This window comes from Balaenoptera physalus (assembly GCF_965194825.1).
Source record: "Balaenoptera physalus genome assembly, chromosome: 2".
NCBI lineage: Eukaryota > Metazoa > Chordata > Mammalia > Artiodactyla > Balaenopteridae > Balaenoptera > Balaenoptera physalus.
In genome coordinates, this window is record NC_138883.1 from 131,893,969 (window position 1) to 131,908,237 (window position 14,269).

General features: G+C 34.5%; 1 long non-coding RNA gene across 1 annotated transcript in view; it reads left to right on the top strand.

Moving 5' to 3' along the window:
• LOC309654484 overlaps positions 1-14,269 on the top strand; it is a 90,206-nt gene that overhangs the window by 12,360 nt on the left and 63,577 nt on the right. The window lies entirely within an intron of this gene.

Consider the following 14,269-nt stretch of genomic DNA (forward strand, 5'->3'; position numbering starts at 1 on the left):
TATTGTTGTCAAAGATGGACAGTCCACATACATTTTAAATAAGGGTAATGTAGAAACTTTTCATATAAAAAGACTAGTTCTGTCATGGTCTCTGAGAACCTAGCTCTGTGAAGCTGTTCATGACATTGCAGTTCAATTATGGGTACCATTAGCATGAAATTTTGTAAATATTTTCAAGAATATTTTAAAATATAATCCATCTTTTTGAAACCCCCTGCTTTTCTATTGCTTTTCTAACCAACTTAATATGGCAAAAACTAGGAAAAGATTGCACATATTTTTGTCTTATGTTCATTATACACTATGGATCAGACCATAACTAAACACACACTCACATATGCATTTAAATTAGGTAATCAGTTGATTTCTCTTTTGAATAATATCTGCTTAGTAAAATATTACTAGGCAGAATGCAACCACTTACCTTTCAAATGGACCAACAAATGCTTATTTGTTGTATGGTCCCCCCAACAGTATATATATATATATATATATATATATATATATATATATATATATATATATATATATATATCTATATCCATCTGTGATCATAAATTTTTTAGGTGTGTTTGGTAACTTTAATTTCCTTTTTGTGTGACCTTTTTGGGGTCTCTTAAACTGACTCATGCTTATACTTAAAGGGGTCATTGAAATTGCTTCTCAGATATGCAGAATGCCAATAAATTGGCATGTGTGGCAAAACTTAATGCACATGGCAAGGAAGAATTTCCTGGCTATGCAGCTTTCCTGATTAAATGGTGGAGACCAAATATTGCACAGGCCCTTACCAAGAGGATTTTATGCTCACTAATAAAGTTGTTCTCTTCTGCAGTAAAAAGGAGGCAAAAGAATTTGCTACTGATGATCTTCTAAGCCCTCCCCATAATTAATATAAACTGAATTTTAAAACATCACTTCCTTGGAAAGCTGGTAACACAGTAGGGTGACCGATTCGACCCTGTTTGCCAGGACTGTGCTGTTTCTAAAACTGAGAATTTCGTATCCTAGGAACCCCTCAATTCTGGTAAACTAAGGTGGTTGGCCACCCTGTAGCATAGTTGAAAGTTTTATTATTTACCTTTATGTCAATCTATTATATAATCTTTAATGTGTGTAGTATGATTGCCTTAATTGTGTATTATTATTTTTTTAATGATGGCATGTGACACCACAGTTCACACTGTGATTCAATCAGGACTGCTTGTTTGGAAAGAGACTTTGAATTTAGTTTTCCTCCTTTCAGAGTTCTGGGCAGGCAGTGGGGGTGACCAGCATAGAGAAGCAGCACACTGTGCGGGGTACATGCGACCTGAAGTTGGCCTGCCATTCTTCTGCCCCTGGAACCCTGTAGGTGGAGCCCTGTGCTAGTTCCTAGGGTTTCTCCACACAGACTGACTTCCTTTGGGTTGATGATGATTGATTATGGTGCTTTCTTCATTACTTTAAACCTAATCAGTGCTTGGAGTAATTTGAGTAATGATTGCTCATTATTGGCAATTGTGAAGTTTAAGTCTTTCTATATTTTTCTCCACAAGGCAGCCAGTCAGGAAATACTAGGAAGCATCCTGGTTCACACACATTTTTAAGGAGAGAGTGGGAATAAATGATTCACAAAGCTCAGTGATAGACAGGAAGCCATAGAGGTTTTGCAGAAATTTTATTACATATTTTCTTGGCAGGAAACAGTGACAGTTCACACTAGATCAAACGTGACAATCAAAGAGACAGTTCTTACTGGATTTGAAAGCCATTCAGCCTTTTACTGAAACTCCCAAGTTCAATAAATCATGCTATTTCATATAATATTGTTATACCACTCTGTCTTATAAATGAAGATCTATGATTCTCCAACCAACCTGCTATTGTTAAAAAAAGATAATTAATGATGCTAGCTTATAAACTCATGCTGATTTACATTACAACTTATTAGAAGGTCCATTTTTAAGGTGCTTTCTCCACTCTCCTCAGGTAAATCAAGTTTAAAAGTAAGTTTGCTTGTACTGGTTGATTGATTTACAGCCTTAACATTGGTTACGCAAGAGGGAGACATTTTAGACTGTTCAGCAAATAAATAATTAGCAAAGTCATTAGATACCTGAGGATATTATATGTGGTGGGTTTATTAAATTATGTTCCAATAATGCTTGAAGAGCCACAAATTCACAAAAGAAACAAAACTTTCAGAGATTACATTCATGATCTAAAATGGCAGATGACATTGCCTGTTTGTTTTGAAATTGTATGTGGATGATGAAGCTAATCTTGTGACATTGTAAAGGCATTTATAGTTTTAGACCACCATAAACAAAGTTACTATCCATTAGAAATGTTTTCAATTTGATTCTTACATTTAAAGAATTTCTGTTTTTATGTTCAGAATCTAAGAAAAGTTTCAAAAACCCTTTAAAGATATAAAGCATATATATATACATATTTACTTTTATTTAGCAAGAACAGTTAACATGAGATCTCCCCTCTTAACCATTTTTAAGTGTACAATACATTACTGCTGACTATAGTACAATGTTGTACAGCAGACCGCTAGAGCTTATTCATCTTGCTTAACTGAAGCTTTATGCCTGTTGGATAGGATATTCATAAAGATGTCAGTTCCTCATAAGTTAAGTTGGAAATTTAATCCTATTTCAATTAAAAATATCACATTTTTTTCCAATGACAGATTTGTTGTAAATTTTATTTAAAGACTAAACAAACAACAAAAAAAAAATGGAAAGGAGGAAGCTTTCCCAGGCATCAAACCATATTATACACACTTTATATTAAAGTAATATGGAATTGTTATACTAATAGGCAACCAAAGTAAGAGAATAGACAACAGACAGAAAGCTAATTGTATATGGAAATTTATTGCACAATAAACTGTGACATCAAAATTAAATAGGAAAGAAATGAATTTTATCTAAAAGATGTCTTGGGATGTCCAGATAGCCTTTAGGATTAGATCTATTCCTCAGAACTTATGACAGGATAAATTCTACATGAATGATGTACTTGAGGAAAACATGGTTGAATGACTTTATAACATGGATGATGGGGAAATTTTCATAGCTATGACTTTAAATCTAGAACTGATGAAGAAAAAGATTAGTATATACATTCATATTATTAGCATAGTATATAAAAATATATATTATATAATAATATGTAATACATTACTATATAATACCATTGTTATATATTATTGTATATTATTATATAATACTATTAAATAATATATTTTATTATGATTATATTATGTATAATATATAATAATATGTAATATAAATTCAGTTTGGTCAAAATATAATAGTAAAATTTTTAGCGTTTGTCATTTTCTAAGTTATTGGCTTCTCTTACTAAACCCAAATGTATGCAGTCCATGGATTACAGATCAAAGAACTACAGTCTGTCAATGGTTGGAGACTATTATCTTGGATTTAAAAAAAAATTTTGTTAAAACTATGGATTTTAGGGCTTCCCTGGTGGCGCAGTGGTTGAAAATCTGCCTACCAATGCAGGGGACAAGGGGTTCGAGCCCTGGTCTGGGAAGATCCCACATGCCGCGGAGCAACTGGGCCCGTGAGCCACAACTACTGAGCCTGCGCGTGTGGAGCCTGTGCTCCGCAACAAGAGAGGCCGCGATAGTGAGAGGCCCACGCACCGTGATGAAGAGTAGCCCCCGCTTGCCACAACTAGAGAAAGCCCTCGCACAGAAACGAAGACCCAACACAGCCATAAATTAATTAATTAATTAATTAAAAAAAAAAAAAACACTATGGATTTTAAAAATTATAAGTCAAATGTTTAAAATAGAAAAATATGTAATGGGCTTTAAAGGTATTTTTATTACTTGTTTATACTTTTATGAAAATAATGTAGGCAAATATAGATCAAAAGAATTCACAGAGCAGTTACATATTAAACTTTGAGAATAAATTTATAATTAAAGTTTCAGTGTATTTTATATTGAAACTATACTTGTTATCAAATGTCCGACAATAAATGAATGGCTCCACAAATTCTTTAATGAACTTATTTTCACCTTTTAAAAATAATTTAAAAAACTTATTGTCCATCAGTGGATGAATGGATAAAGAAGTTGTGAGATATATAAATATATATGTATATGTATATACATATAACTCAGCCATATAAAAGAGAAAATCCTACCATTTGCAACAACATGGATGGGCCTTGAAGGCATTATGCTGAGTGAAATGTCAACCAGAGAAAGACAAATACTGTACGATCTCATTTATATGTGGAATCTCCAAAAACAAAAACAAAACCACCAAACTTATAGAAAAAGAGATCAGATTTGTGGTTGCCAGAGGCAGGGGGTGAGGGGAGTGGGGATCAGATGAAGGCAGTCAAAAGGTACAAACTTCCATTTGTAAGATAAATGAGTACTAGGGGTGTAATATACATGGTGACCATAGGTAACACTGCTATATAATATATACAGAACTTGTTAAGAGAGTAGATCCTAAGAGTTCTCATCACAGGGAGAATTATTTTTCTTTTCTTTTTATTCTATCTGCGTGAGATGGAGGATGTTAACTAAACCTATTGTGATAATCACTTCACAATATATATAAATCAAACCATTATGCTGTGACTCTTAAACTTACACAGTTTAACTTTAAGGATGTACGCCAATTATTTCTCAATAAAGCTGGAAAAAAATATAGCAACCATGTTGCCACAGTAAATGTTTACAGTGTGACACTAAGTGAAAAAAAAGCAAAATATGATATAGGCAATGTAATTATAATTTTATAAATTTACACGTATATTAATAAAGACTAAGGGAGTATATAAAAGGAAAACAAAATTTTCCACTGTTTGGTAAATTGTAGGTACTTTGTGTGTTTCCTTTCTCCAAACTTGATTTAGTATTTGCTGTAGACTAAATGTTTATGTCCCCCCAAATTAATTTTGAAACATAATCTCCAGCATGTTGGCATTAGGAGATGGGGGCCTTTGAGAGATGATTAGGTCATGGGGGTAGAGACCTCATGAAAGGGATTAGTGCCCTTATAAAAGAGACCCCAGAGAGCTCTCTCCTCCATCTCTCCATGTGAGGACACAGTGCCAAGACACCATCTATGAATCAGAGCGGGCCCTCACAAGGCACTGAAATTGCCAGCTCCTTGATCTTGGACTTCTCAGCCATCAAACTGTGAGAAATAAATTACTGTTGTGTATAAGCTATCCAGTCTATGGTAATTGTGTTACAGCAGCCCGAACAGACTAAGGCAGTGTAATATAATTTTAATCCAATAACTGACATTGAATATAAAATTACTGGTATATAGCAGCACTCAAGGAACACTGGTTTCCTTCAACTTTTAAAAGCTTGGAAATATAAACTCAAGTCTGATGACGATAAGCACTGCATTTGACTCCTCCTGGAGCAGTTTAACGGCTCTATGATCTTGGGTATGTTTTCTAAACTCCCTAATCCTCAGTTTCCTAAACGATGAAATGAGGTTAGTAATAGTATCTACTTCGGAATGCTATTGTGAGGATTAGATGAGATAAGGTAACTAGAAGGGTGCAAAGCACACAGTTAGTGCTCAATAAATGTTATATAAGAACAATAATAATAAAGGTAGTGGTAATAATGAGAGTGGAAAAGATTTTTAAAATGCAGTAGCACCCTGTGCTTGGAATTAAATAGGGATTAGTGATATTGTAATCATAATTTCCCTCAAAGTTTAATACTTATATTTTGTTTAGGAAGAATCATCTGGTGGTTCCAGTTCAAATATAACGTATCACATCTTGCCAGCTTGAGAAAAGATCAAAATTCAAAATTCAAAGTTTGGTTTCTACTGAAAGCATATTGCTTTTTTTTTTTTTAAATTTTTATTTATTTATTTATTTTTAATTTATGTCTATGTTGGGTCTTCGTTTCTGTGCGAGGGCTTTCACTAGTTGTGGCAAGTGGGGGCCACTCTTCATCGCTGTGTGCGGGCCTCTCACTATCGCGGCCTCTCTTGTTGCGGAGCACAGGCTCCAGACACGCAGGCTCAGTAACTGTGGCTCACGGGCCCAGCCGCTCCGCGGCATGTGGGATCCTCCCAGACCAGGGCTCGAACCCGTGTTCCCTGCATTAGCAGGCAGATTCTCAACCACTGCGCCACCAGGGAAGCCCTGCATATTGCTTTTGTATCATAGTAAAGTCAAAAAATTGTTAAGTAGAACCATTGTAAATCAAGGATTGTCTATAGAGTAATAGAACCCTAGAAGAGAAAGTGACATAAGTGACTCTGTAGTGCCACCCTCCCATTTTACAGATGAGGACAATGAGCTCCAGAGATGTTTCATAAAGTCCCAGGTCATACAAGTAGCTCTGGTTTATGACATCTGGTCTGGCATTTTTCCCACAACACCAGATTGTGTTGTACTGTAGAAAGGCAACATAAACTTATTGTGATTGAGATCTTGACCATGAACCCAGAAAGATAAGCAACAGCCCAAATTTCCCAGTGGAATTACGTTTTGTGATTTGTAATGAATTTTAACGAAATTTTGTGCAAGTTATAGACCAAAATACTTCAATACTAAAAAGTGGCTACCTGCTATGTTCAGAAAGAAAAGTCTTTATACCTAAGATTAGTAGATGTGCTCTGTGTCATCTAAAATGATTTCATAATTTTTTATGGCTCTTGAACAATGCGAAAAGCATTTGAATCTTCACTATGTTAGCATTATTTCAATCTCCAGCACAGCCCTGGCCTGTTGGTTTTATCATTCCCACTTGTGCTTCAAGAAACTAACACACATAAGGTCTAACATTGAGTTCCTGAGCCCTCAGTTTTTGGAAGCTCAGAGCTCTCTTGTCTTTACAGGCTGAGAAAAACTATTTAAAACCACAGAAATGATTAACTGCTTTTGTCATCATCAGTTTACTATGATTATTCCTCAAAGAAAGAGGGAAGAGTAAATGCCACTAAGTAAAGGATTCCTCCTGCAAATGAGCATCCTGATGTGACAACTGAAATTTAAAAAGCAAGTAATTCCAACAATTGTGACTTTAGGTTTCACTGAGCACTGTCACCTGTAAGAGTGTTTCAGGTGAGAGAAGATACTTCTTACTCAGAGAGCAGAATTCATATCCATTTCTCCCTCCAACTTAAAAAAAGAAAAAAAGCCTTTTCTAAGCATTATTCAATATAAACATTTCACCACTATAAAGTCATCCTAAAGGTGGAAAGCTCTTTGAACTCAGCAGCCATGTTGGTCCATTAAGGGAGGGACCTGTGTGAGAATGTGGGCATTTCTGGGCAAGCAGAGGACACTGGAGAGAAGACTGGGTCCTAGTCATCTGAGTCCTGAATCAAGCCTTATCACTCTCATTCCTCATTTTGCTTTGTTTTGTTTTTCCTTAGTCAGGGACATGGGGCACCTAAGTCAATGTCAGTTAGTGATGGCTTTTCTGATATTAGTAAGAAAATAATTCTAATAGAAATGTGCATAGGAAACACACTGTAGGGTAATATACCAGCCTGAGCCCCAAAGTTACTTAGGATGATATTTTTCTATTTTTCCTTAGCTATTCAATTTCTTACTGTAAGCATGAATGTCTTATTATAATTTTTAATGTATTTAATGATATTATTTATCACTATAATTAATGATGGTATAATTATTAAACTTAATTTTTCAGAGACATCAAAGTCCTTTAAAGTCACAACCTTGGGACCTTTGTTTCTGAAGCCTGGACCAGGGTTCCAGGATTACCTGATGAGCCCTTCTCCAGTTTTCAGGTCTGATCTACACCAGCAGAGATTGTAATATCATTCCATTGGGGAGAGGGAAAACCTTTGATTCAACCTAAAGTTAGTTTAAATTAAACTTCTTTTCCCTTAAAACTAGTATTTCCACTTTCTCCCCATAACTACTCCTCTTTTTTTTTTTTTTTTTTTTTTAAAATCTCTTAATTTTTTTAAAAATTTTTTTATTTTATTTATGGCTGTGTTGGGTCTTCGTTTCTGTGCGAGGGCTTTCTCTAGTTGTGGCAAGCGGGGGCCACTCTTCATCGCGGTGCGTGGGCCTCACCATCGTGGCCTCTCTTGTTGCGGAGCACAGGCTCCAGACGCGCAGGCTCAGTAATTGTGGCTCACGGGCCTAGTTGCTCCTCGGCATGTGGGATCCTCCCAGACCAGGGCTTGAACCCGTGTCCCCTGCATTGGCAGGCAGATTCTCAATCACTGCGCCACCAGGGAAGCCCCACTACTCCTCTTTTTTCTTTATTTCCATAAAATATAGAAAATGTTACACAAACAACTAACAAATAGTAACTCATGTGTCATGACTTTGAAAATTAATTGATTAATGTTAAATAAATACATGTGCTGAATACAACATGACTTAGTTACAATATTTCCATTGCCAGCATGCATATCCCAGGGAATTTGAATATCCTCTCCTTCCCTTCCCTTCTCATCCCCACCCAACATGTAAACAAACAAGCAAATAAATAACCTGCACAGAAGTCAAGTTTTGACTCCTGCTTTAAACAAATTAAAGCTTCAAACTATTTGACATTTGCCTATCTCCCATCTTGATAAGGATAAACTGTGGAAAGGGAGCTTTTTACTACAGGATTTGACTATCATGATTCAAGCCATTTCTACCACTATCTTTATCAGCTTTAGCTGAAATTAGCTATTAGCTTCTGCTCCCTCTCAAGGCAATCAGCCTTTGAGAATGACACAATATTACGCAGTATGTTATAAAATTCTACACTAAAACTAGTTTGGGGTGATATCAAAATGGCAACACAACTCTACAATGTTCAAAAATTGTTCAGATTAGTAAAACTGATATCCAGTCTACTTTCCCTTGTTGATTGACTTAGAGATCAAGTTTAAGCCTGGAAACACTCAAGAAACTACAAAGCACATAGGCTGCCTCCCCACCCTGAGAGAACTGAAGCATTTCTGCAAACTATTTCCAAATGGTGTACTTCAGTTAACCCTGCTTAAAATACAACCTACTTTAGCAGGTGGAAGTGGTTTAGCACTGCATACCTTCTCTGTGAAGCATCAGAAACATGATTTTGAATCACAAGTGCCACAAAACACAGTAAACCTCACCAATTAGGGATTAAAATAGCACATTCAGCAGATGTCTAAGTGTTTGTCCAACAAGGACCCAGAACTTTACCTGAGATGAAACTTCAATGTAATCTCATCATTCTGGCCAAATGAAATGTGTCCCAGCCCCAAAAGAATGAGTATTCAGGTTCTGTGGCTTTCTGCCCCTGTTCTAAGAGTATTGCTTATCCCAAATTTGCCAGGTTGTAAGATTATTTATGTGGGACACCTATGAATAAAAATAATCTCTCTGGACTACCCATATGAGAACTTCTAAAAGATGGGCTCAGGAATCAGTATCTTTTCCGATGGTCTCAGAAGACACATTTGGGAAAACTGCCCCCTGCCCCCAAAACTCAACACATAATTTTCCAAGGATTCCTAACTAGAAGATACAGAATGACTGTAATTATTATCTAATCCTAGTAAGAAGAAATGCTTTTTAAATTGTAGAAAAAAAAAAAAAGAAGGTTAAGGTGAGAAGGAATGCCTTTAACCTTATATTAAAAGCCAAAACATGGCATCTTTTTAAATGGGTAAGCTAATCATTCTAATGTGAACATTTTACATAATAAGTGTCAGATCTTGAAACTCGAAGCTCATCAGACACAGTGATAGATTTATCATAAAAAGAAAATAATTAATTTGAAGTGCAAAAGTGCAGCAGGTCCTATGTCTTACCACCTGCCTTCAAAACCTGGCAAAAACCAAAATAAGGACAAAACCAAAACATCAAACATTGCTAAATTTAAAAAACAATCACAGGTATAGAAAAAATGCAACAAGTGGAAAAACTTACACTTGACCATCTCAGAAAGCAGGGGAAATAAGACTTTAGAGTACAAATGCATCAAGAAATGTAAAATGTTTTCCTATTATATCACAACAATAGATCTCAGAAATGAAAAAGTGAGCACTGAAATAAACACAACAATCTCAGATTATTTTGTAGTTAAAAGATAGAAGTGAACTAATTCTTCTCAAAAGTAGCAAACAAAGGTTTAAAAGATGGAAAATACAAAACAAATTAGGATTTAATGAGGATAGTTCTAGTATTTCTGACTTCCATATAATAGGAATTGCAGAAAGAGAACCTACAGAGAATTAAAGTTAGGGAATGGTAAGATAATGATAGAAAAATTGACCCAGAACTGAAGCAATACATGAATCTCCAGTTTGAAAAAGGGCATTGAGTGCCAAGCTAAATGAATAAGCAATTCCTTTCCAAACAAAGAAAACATTCATGCACCTAAATACATTTGGTGAAATTTTAGAGTACCAATTAAAAGAAAAAAGCTAAAAGTTTCAATAAGGCAAAAGCACATAAAGCATCTTAGAATGCAAAAGAATTTGCTTGATATCAAACTTTAATCAGATCACTAAATACAAGAAGGGAATGGATAAATATCTTCATAGTCCCCAAGGAATATAATTTGGAGCTTATTATTTTAAATCCTGATAAATTATTTCTCAAATATGAGGGCAAAGTAAAATGAAACAATACCAGGAAAACATGTATCTATAAGTAATATTCATAGGTCCTCTTTGAAGAAACAGTAGAAGATATACTCAATAAGAACACAAATGGAGCTCAAAAGAAGATTTGATATATAGGAAGCAATGGATATTAAAGAAATCTAAGTGTAAGTAAATAGTAATTGTTGAAGAAACAATAATGTCCTAGAATTAAAAAGAGAACATCAAGAGGATAGGTGGGTAGAAATAAAAATCTAGCATATAAATTTGGGCCAAGAGTCTTGATTGATTCAGGGAGAAGATTTGGCTAGATTAACTCTAAAATTTGTGTAAAAATATATTTGTTTCTTAATTTTCTCTGTAGTTACTAAAATAGAATTAAAATATTTCAAAATCAGTACTCATAAAATGAGTGAATAGGCTAAATTCACCTACTTGGAGGGAGAGATTAAAACTGGGTAATGAAATAAAATCCAACTATACACCAACTATACACATCCTAGGAATAGCAATACTTACCTCATAAAAAATTAGAATTTAAGATTTTGAAAGGGTGAAAGAGTAATATTTTGAAATTGATAAAAAGAAATATGCACCAAGAAAAATTAGATCCTGATCAACAAAAAGGAGAAAGAAGGGAGTCTAAAGCCCATTCATGAAAAAAATATTCAATTCTAAATAATTATTGGATTAAAGACAATATCTAAAACATAATTTAGAATTGCTTTAGGAACAAATGAAATCACTACCTGACACAAGTCTTTGGAATGAGGCCAAAGTGGTACTCAGAGGAAAAGTTATAATCTTTTATGTGTTTTTCACAGAAAGATCAAAATTAGATAAATACCATATAACAATGAAAATGAATGAAAACTACACATATGGATGAATCTCACAAACACAATGTTGAGAGGAAAAAGCCAGACACATAAGACTACATATACTATGGTTCCATTTATGTCAAGAAGTAAACCCAAAAAAAGAAAACATCAAAAGTAATCTAAGCTGTTAGAAGTCAGAATACTGATTGCACTCTGGTGTGTTTGTGTATTGGGGAGAGGGTTATTAGTGACTGGAAGAGGGAAGGGTAACACCCTATTTCTCCATCTGTGGGTTGGTTGTATAGACATGTTCAGTTTTAAAGCAAGATCAGGCTGTGTACTTAAGATATGCATGCTTTTCATGATATATATTTTAATTACATATATGTAAATTGCTTTTTTAGTGATATATATATGTCGACATATCTTTGTAGACATACATATCACCAAAAAGCAATTAAACTGTAAATCTAACTACTTTTCAATTCTTGAGGTTAGGAAATATACAACAAAGTATCAATTGGTGTTATGATTCAGGAAGACAGAGACCAAACTTATAAAATTGAAGAAACCAAGTGTCATTTACCTAACCATTCCATTTTTTGATATCTAGTCTAAAATGCACTCATTCACCTGCATAAGGAGTAGTGTCACAGATAAATTATAAGGTGCCCATTAAATGTGAATTTTGGATACAACAATATTGCTTTAGTATAAGTACGTTCCTTTCTATATTTTTATTTGCTAAAGCTGGAAACTCTAAGAATGGTATCCATGAATATTCATTGCAGAGTTATTGGTAATAATGGAAATAATTGATGCTAATTTAAGCATTTGTCAGTAGCAGGATGATTATCTGGCATAGATGGCATATCCATACCTTGAAATATTATGAAGCAATTAAGAAGATGAAATTGTACCACAGGTGCTACCATGGACAAAATCACCAAGATATTCTTAAACTAAAAACAAATCTAGAAAAAAGTCAGACGACAATATTATATATTTCCCATGAGTCTGGGTTTATTGTATGCATATATTGGGTTGGCTAAAAAGTTCGTTCAGGTTTTTCCATAAACTTTTTGGCCAACCCAGTACCTAGAAAAAGGCTTGAAGGATATACACACTAACATCAGTGCTTCTCTTGAAGGAACAGTGCCTGGAGGGAGGTGGTTGTGGGAGTTATATAAAGAGTACTTGGGCATTATTTGTAGTTTTTTAATATTTTTTTTTACAAAGAGGCCGTATTCACATATTATTTGTGGAAAAATGCAGTACATATTGTTATTAACAGAAATACAAATAAACCCAAGTGATGGGATTAATAAACAATGTATATTTTAAAAGGAAACCAGACAATATTATGTGAGCTTGTAATAACAAAGCAGTGCTTCAAATAATGCACTGCTTTAAATAAAGCAGGACTGGCTCCTCAAGACTAAAACTGTGACAGCCAGTACAATATTCCCAGTTAGGATGTCCTTATTTGCACTTCATATTTTGGGGTGAGAAAACTCAAAGCTAATAAAAGAAATCTGCTACTTTGAATGTGACCTAAGCAACTCATCAGGGAGAGTTCAGTCTACTAAAGCACCTTGTATCTTTTAAAAAAATCTTTATAATTTTTTTAAAAAAATTATTGAGGTATGGTTGATTTGCAATGTTATGTTTGTTTCATGTGCACAGCAAAGTGAATCTGTTATACATATACATATATCTACTCTTTTTTAGATTCTTTTCCCATATAGACCATTACAGAGTATTGAGTAGAGTTTCCTGTGCTATACAGTAGGTCCTTATTTGTTATTTATTTTGTATATAGTAGTGTATATATGTCAGTCCCAATCTCCCAATTTATCCTTCACCCCTCCTTACCACCTGGTAACCATAAGTTTATTTTCTACATCTGTAACTCTATTTCTGTTTTGTATATAAGTTCATTTGTAGTCTTTTTTGAGATTACACATATAAGCAATATCACATAGTATTTGTCTTTCTTTGTCTGACTTACTTCACTCAGTGTGATAATCTCTAGGTCCATCCATGTTGCTGCAAATGACATGATTTTGTTCTTTTTTATGGATGAGTAATAATCCACTGTATATATGTACCACATCTTCTTTATCCATTCCTCTATTCCTCTGTTGATGGACTTTTATGTTGCTTCCATGTCCTGTCTATTGTAAATAGTGCTGCAATGAACACTGGGGTGCGTGTATTTTTTCAAATTATGGTTTTCCCTGGGTATATGCCCAGGAGTGGGATTGCTGGATCATACAGTAGCTCTATTTTTACTGTTTAAGGAAGCTCCATACTGTTTTCCATATTGACTGTATCAGTTTACATTCCCACCAACAGTGTAGGAGGGTTCTCTTTTCTCCACACCATCTCCAGCATTTACTGTTTGTAGATTTTTTAATGATGGCCATTCTGACCTCATTGTAGTTTTGATTTGCATTTCTCTAACAATTAGTGATGTTGAGCATCTTTTCATGTGCTTTTAAACCATCTGTATGTCTTCTTTGGAAAAATGTCTATTTAGATCCTTCGCCCATTTTTTTGATTGGGTTGTTTGGTTTTTTTGATATTGAGCTGCATGAGCTGTTTGTATATTTTGGAGACTAATGCCTTGTCAATTGTAAAGCACCTTGTATCTTTTCCACATATTTGGGTAGCTATAAATGTTAGAAGAATCAGAAGCCTACTGAGAATGAATTATCACCACTCAAAAGTAAAACATCAAATGGGGAGAAGATTTACGCAGTAGGTCAACTAAAGAAAACAAGATAAATGCAAATTATTTATTGATAAACTATCTTGATTCAGTGCCAATGTTGTAAATTAGCAGAAAAGAAAAGCCCA